Source organism: Pteropus alecto, unplaced genomic scaffold, assembly GCF_000325575.1.
Source record: "Pteropus alecto unplaced genomic scaffold, ASM32557v1 scaffold5, whole genome shotgun sequence".
In the NCBI taxonomy this organism is placed as follows: domain Eukaryota; kingdom Metazoa; phylum Chordata; class Mammalia; order Chiroptera; family Pteropodidae; genus Pteropus; species Pteropus alecto.
Genome location: NW_006441953.1, coordinates 2,200,419 through 2,208,291, shown reverse-complemented (window position 1 = coordinate 2,208,291; position 7,873 = coordinate 2,200,419).

Sequence of the window (7,873 nt, the reverse complement as noted above, 5' to 3'; positions counted from 1 at the left end):
TAAAAAATTTATTTACTTTACAATTATTGCTTAATATCTCAATTAAATTAATGATCTGGTAATATTTATTGAGCACCTATAATATGTTAAACACTATTAATTAACTTGTTTAATACTTAAAATAATCCCAGCAAATTTTATTTCCATTTTTAATGATTAAGAAATTAGGAGTTTGGTGTACAAGATTATATAGTTATAGGAGGTGGATTCCTATTAAAGTTTAATTCTCAAGGTCACTTCCTTTGCTCCTCCAAACAGTACTAATTTCATTAATTTTCACATGATAGCCATGATAGTTAATTTAATGTGTTGACTTAGCTATGGCACTCTACCCAGATATTTGGTCAAACATTTTTCTAGATATTTCTGTGAAGATGTTCATTTTTTGTTTGTTTGTTGTCGTTATTGTTGTTTTTAGCTGAGATTAACATGTATATCAGTAAACTCTGAGTATTGCTTGCCATAATGTGAGTGGGCCTCATCCAATCATGTGAAGGCCTTAATAATAATAAAAAAAAGACTGACTTCTCCTGAAGAAGATGAAATTCTGCCAGTAGACCACCTTCAGACTTGAACTTCATCTCTGCACTGGGACTTCAGCTTGACAGCCTACTCTGCCCATTTCAGACTTGCCAGCATCCACAATGTGTGAGGCAATTACTTAAAATCAGTCTCCTCTCTCTCTCTCTCTCTCTCTCTCTCTCTCTCTCTCTCTCTCTGTCCCTCTCATACATACATATATTTCTATCTATCTATCTATCTATCTATCTATCTATCTATCTATCTATCTAGATATATCCATCTATCTGTCTAATCTCCTACTGGTTCTTTTTCTCTGGAGAATCCAGACTCACATAATAGAATACACGTTTCTTTCCATAAGACCTTTACTAGAATTTTTTAAATTAAGTGATTAATGTTTCTGTTTCTTTGTGACCTCTTGAACCTCAGAAAAGACTTGCCCAATATATAGACAAAGAGAAGAGTCAGAGGAGCTTGAGAAATCCAACTGTGTAAATAGTCAGCCATTAAATAATTGAGACTTTAGTAGTAGTAAATTTTTAAATACCTGAGCAAAATGAAATGGTACAGTAGAAGGAGTTGAATAAGGCTAAGAGAAGGCAGTTATGTTGACACTTTTTTGTAAAACTTGAAAGATTTTAAAAATATCTAGGACTGTGCTAATTAGAATCTCTTGTGTTTGCTTGATAATGTAATTTTTGTAGTTCTAGTACATATTTCTCTTATTTTCATTTGAATATGCCGCTAAACACCTGGTTCCACTGTGTATGAGCACACATTGGAGCAGGTTAAGTGATAGTCTTCCTTTTGAACATACAGTCAATATGAGTCCTTTCCCTGAGAGCCCTTTTCCTACATGTGACTGTGTTTTCAGACTGTCTTCTTGGAAATTCTTCCTTCAGTGTTTCTTATGGCAATTTTACTTAAAACACCACAACTCTTCTCACCGTCAGATCTAAAAATATTGGAAAAGAGCTGCAATTATTTGATAATAAAATATACATGTATTAAAGGAGATTAATACTTTTATTGCTCAGGTAGAGTCATAATTCACCATTCTGCCATCTGGGTCAATTAAAGGAATTAAGCATGTTGGGAGTCCTTACTTGCTATCCAACTTTTCATTAAGACAGTCCCCAAAGTAAGTTACAGATTTGCATAGGGAAGCAAAAGTCCTTATAGCATGAAAATGTTTACTAAAGAATGTCTGCTTATGAAATTAATCTTCACTTATGCTTCCCTTCCCTTTAACACTTGTAGAGATTTTGATACATATAGTATACTTTCTCTATCTGCCCCTTACTGGTTTTTGAATGCCATGATAAAATGCAAATTGCAAAGTGAAATTCCAGATCTTGCAAACAAGTAGGATTACATGCAGTGTTGAACACAAGAACTGCTCAGTCCTTCATTGCAAAAAGAACATAAAGAACAATTAAACCAGTTAGCAGCTGAAGACAATGAAAATTTACCCAGATGATAGTGTAATCGGTGCTTCAAAAGAGATTGATTTGAATATCAAAGGAAGAAGAAAATGTACTCAGGAAAACTGATGAAACACTCAAATATTTCTACACAAATGACAAGACTTAGATCATGTTGCATGAAAAAATGTGAAAGGTGTGATAGAGAGATCTCTTGAAATTTTGTCAGAAAAATGCTACCAAAAAACAGCCAAAATTCAAACAGTACATGGTTCATTCTTTACTCATTTTCCTCCTCTTTTGTGGATCACAAGTAGAGAAGGTTAAGTTAATATACTTTATGGCTCATGGGATACCATCAATATTATTCTGTTGTGTCCCTCTTTTGTTCTTTTTATCTATTATCTATCTATCTATCTATCTATCTATCTATCTATCTATCTATCTATCTATCATCTATCTATCTATCATCTATTATCTATCATCTGTCTATCTATATCATCAACATCATCATCATCAATCTATTCATCTCTCATCTATCTATTCTGTTTTAACTCTATTTCCTAATTTTATTCAGCTTTCTCTCATAGGAGCTCTGTTAACATATTTGTTTTGTATCCAATTGATGCTATCCTTTGACTATTGACTCTTGAGTGACCTGAATGTCACAAAAACAAATGTATTAAAAGACACTTGGGTGCCTCTGTCACTCAGAATCTGGTGCTCAGTATTGGCATAGCACAACCTGTAACTCTCAACATTCATACTCCTGACTAACACCATTTGGTCCCCAGGACAGAAATTCTCAGTATCTTTTGCCTGTATCTTTTGTATCCAAATGCACTAAAGGTTTGTGTATTGTGCTGTTGACAACATCAGAGCAGATAATGTTTGCATTGCAGGGAGGATCTGAGTAGTGCAAACACTTAAGTATGAGAAAAGATAAATTGCCCTGTCACATCCTTGCTCATACAGTATGAATGTCATAGATTCTGGCAAAATGAAGTATTATTTTAAGTGATAAATATTTTCTTGATTTCTCTTTGTGTCCATATCTTCTTTTTGTGTTCAAGCTGTGTGCTTCAAGAAGGATTTGTGAATTAGCATGTTATTTGCAACAACTGCACATGGCAGCCAAGGAGTAGTCTGTAATTCAATAATAACTCAGCCAAACATTGTTGTCCCATAACCCAATACCCAGTTATGTGCACCAACTAAGTTCAGTTTCATCACTGATTTTTGTCATCTTTTGTCGTATGTATTTATGTTTTTAAATTTTATTATTTAGAAGATATTTGTCAAAGTGAAAGGATAAAACATTTTATTTAACAATTTATTGGCCTGATTTATAACTTTAAAATCTTTATACATACAGATCTGCATTCTTTCCTGGGCCCTGCAAATGTAATATGTAGATTTGATACATTTATTTGTTTGTATTGCTAAATATGTATGGTTGCTTTATGGGCATTTTTAAAAAAAAATTATAGAAATGCTATTGTCTTATGGACTTCTTATCATTCTTCCTTTTAAAAAACAAAACAAAACTTTTCTTGATGTAAGCTCTACCCATATAACTATAAATAGCATGGTCTTTTTAAATATTGTGCAATAGTCTTTACTGGGCATCTGTCACATTGTACTTATCAGTTCTCCTGGAGGAAGACTATGAGATTGTCTTCAATTTCCTTTAACGACAAACAATGCTGTGATGAGCATCCTTGAACATGTTACCTACAGACTGTATGACTGTCTCATTTCTCTCTAGAAAGATGACCAATTTATACGCTTGCCAGGAGAGCATGGGGGTTCCTATACCACTACATCCCTGCCAAAACTTGGCATTATCCTGCTTATTAATTTTCGATAATATAATGCATATAAATTGACAATCATTGTTTTAATTTGAATTTCTCTACAGAGTTTGGTTTCTTCTGTGATTGCCTGTTCATAACTTAAACCTTGTCTTCTTTTTGTTTTTGACGGAATCCTTGTCTATTCTAGATGTTAGAGACTTGTAAATTTTATATATTTCTCTTAATCTGCCTCTCATTTGCTTACTTTATCAACATTGTCATTTGTTGAGGAAAAAAATGTTTATTTTTGATCTAATCAGATTAATACAATTTTACTTCATGATTTGTAGTATTGGAATTTTATTTAATAAGTCCCTTTTCTTGTTCATAAAGATACTCTCTTACATCAGCCTCTTTAAAGCATTTCAGTTTATCATTCACTTTTGGGCTCTTAATCCATCTGTAATCCCCTGTTGCATATGGTATTAGATCTTAAATCCACACAGTGACTCACTTTTCTACTGATAACCACTACAATATTTCTTATCTCCATTGATTTGTAGTGTTTTCTTCATCATATGTTAAATTCCCATGTATATAATGATGTATTACTCAGTTGTGTATGCTCATCATAGTTACATGTACTATTATTGCATAATATTGTATTTTCTTCCATGATAATACATTTTAATATCTGGCAATAAGATCCTCCCTTTTGTTCTTTTTTACAAAATTGCTTTAGTTACTTAAAGGCATTCTTCCATATCAATTTTAGAATTACTTCTTGGAGTTTCTAATAAAATCTGGTTAGCATTTTTATTGTTATAACTTTGAAATTATAGATCAATTTGATGAGAATGGACAACTTTATAAAATTAAGTTTTCTGATCCAATAGCAGAGAATATTACTTCATTTATTCAGATCTTATAAAATGTCTTCTCATGGATTCTAAAAAATTTCTCCATAGGAGAAATAATTTCTCACCTGCAATTCTTATTTTCTTTATTTCTGGTATTCTATTTTCAAATGTTGGCATTTCTACTTCTCCATATCTCTTAGTTTTTATTTTGTTTTTATTCCCTTTACCCTTTTCTGATACTTTCTAGGAGAAATTCCTTCAATTTATCTTCCAGTTTATTGATGTATTCATTAGTAGTATTCATCCTATTTATCCAATTTATTATGTCTTAGTTCCATTAGAGTATTTCTTCAACTTCTACTACCTCTTTTTCCTCATTCATATTATTCACATCATCCTGTGCATCTCTGAGGAACTTTAGTATGCTTACTTTAAATGTTTCTTTATATAGTAGAATCTTTTCCTTTTGATTTTTTTTTCTTTTATAATGGTTATATTCCTTATGTGGCTTTGTAGGCAGTTAGCTAGTATTCCCCTGGGGATATCAGCTATCTGGAAACATTTATTGGGAAGGACTCTAGACCTTAAGCGTTCCAAATGAATAAATAATTTCAGTGAGGGTAAATGGTATGCAGAAAATAAATCAAGCTGATGTGAGAGTGTGAAAGCAGAAACGTTTGGTATGTTGGCATTTGGTATGTTGGCAGTTTATCCATTTTATTTGATAAGGGAAGGTCTTTCTGAGGTTATAGCTGAGCTGAGATTGAACTAAGTTCAGCAATGAGCAGATCTGGGAGATGGGGACAAATAAGATTGGTGTATACTTGAAGAACAGAAAGAAAGCCAAAAGTCATTGGAACAGAATGACAGAGTGCTGAGGTGATATAGGATGAGAATAGCAGTATAAGTAGGGTCCAGATTACGCAGGGCCTTGTATACTATGCATTAGGAGTTAGTATTTTATTCTGAATGACATGGGAATCTTTCTTAGTTTTCTAAATAAGGAATCAGATCGTCTCACTTAATTCCTCTGCTCAACATTTTATTATGATAATTTTAAACATACAACAAAGTTGGAAAAATTTTACAGTGAACACTTTGTATGTCCACAAATAGATTCAACAATTAACATTTTGCCAAACTTGTTTTATCACATATTTATTCATGTGTCCATCCGCTGATCTATCAGATTTTCATATATTTCATAATTTACAGAACCCAGTAAATTTACTTCTAATTAATTCAGTATGTATATTGTTACCTAAAGTTTCTGGTGGTTCTTTGTATTTTGATAAAAATTTTATATAACATGAAATGCATAAATTACTGACATTCTACAAATATTTTCTCCTGTGCAATTCAAACCCTATTGAAATATAGACCATTACCATGTCATCAGAGACCTCGTGTCCTGTTTAATGTTCATACCAATTGCTCCAAAGGCAACTACTATACCCATTTACTCCCACCATAGTCTAATGAAATCTGTTGTAGAACTGCCTATAAACATATTCATACAGTATTGCTCTTTTATGTAAGGTATCTTTCACTCAAGATATTCTTTATGAAATTCACCCATATGTTGCATATATCAGTGACTTGTTCCTTTTTATCGTGGCATACTATTTCATTATAGAAATATATGAAAGTTTATCCATTTTATCAATGAACATTTGGGCCCATTTGCAGCATGTGGCAATTATGATTAAAGCTGTGATGAGAATCTTTGTACAAATCCTTTTGTAAACATAAACTTTTTATTTCTCTTGAGCAAATTCATGGGAGTGGAATTGATGGATCATAAAGTAGGTGTGTTTGTTTATAGGAAGCTAGCTGACCTTTTCCTGAAGTGCTCATACCGTTCTCATGCAGTTTTTAAAAATGATCATTTTGGTTGCTATGTGGAGAAGATTGTTAAGGGGACAGAAATAAAAGCCAAGAAGCCAGAATACTGTCATAGCCTACGGCCAGACTCTAGGTGTATGTTATACCTATAATCTCTGTAAAATATCTGTAAGGATTTTAAATTGCTGGTAAAGCTGATATTTGACTCAGCATGCAATAACTAACCACAGGGGCATTTGTAGCTGTGTATTCCGGAGATATGGAAGGAATTTAAAACTCAAGTACTTCTTATGGGAAAGAGCTCTACATTTTAGAGAAGGTAATACCTGTAAGTCAGGCAGGAAAAATACCCCTGTGAGCCACATGAGTGATGAGGTGTCAAGCAAAGTTATGTTAGGTTTTTTTTCATCACATGTCTTATACATTTTTTTTCATTTTTATTATAAAAGAAAATACAGATCCAGAAAAGGTACACAAGAGGATTGTATGACTTCGAATTATAAGTTGAACACTCTTTTAATTGCCACCCAGGCCAAAATATAAAGTTTTTCCTGCCATCCCAGAAGCTCCTCCAGGTGACCTGTGTTAATCTTATGATTTTATCACTTGAGTATGCTTTATTAGATATTATAGTTGATTTCATCTATTTAAAAATTTGATATGACTTTTTTTTTGTCTCTTTTATCCTATAGGCTTATCCTTTCTTTCATTTGTTGCCTTACAGTTTATCTGTTGAACAGCTTGGGCTATTTAGCATAAGGTGTCTTGCAGCTTGGACTTTTTTAATTGCATCCTTATGGTAAAGTTTGACAAGCTCTGGAGTATCTGGAGGTAAGTCTGGTAACTGCAGGAGACAGGGTCGACAAGGTAAAAACTAGCGAGATGGCGGAGGGCCAGGCTAAGGAATGGAGATTTTTGTCCTGTAAGTTTTGAGAGTTAAAGGATGAGTTTGAAGAGGAAGAGAAAGTGTTTCAGAAACCCAGAAGAATGAAAGAAACTGCAGTTATGGAGACTTTGTAGATATTGCAGAACTTCAGAACTGAAATGAAAGGTCTGACCTGTCTTGATAGCGATGGGAATGACAAAGTAGAAATGGATGTTAGAGAAATTGCACAAGAATCAAAAGAATTTAGTGACTTGACTTAGAGGCAAGGGGAAGGAAATTCTCAAACTTCTGATGATCACTATAAAAAAATGCATTTATCTATTTCATATATAAATACATATACATATGTATGTCACACACACACATAGAATTTTCAAAAATGAAAATTCTAAGAAACAATTACTCTAAGTGATTGTTGTTTTGGTATTTCTATTTTCTTCTCTTCTATCTTATTACAAGATAAGCTGATGTTAACCCTCTAAGTGGGTTGTTATCTTCTATTTGAAAACTGCATCCTAAGGGATATGATTTCAAGGATAC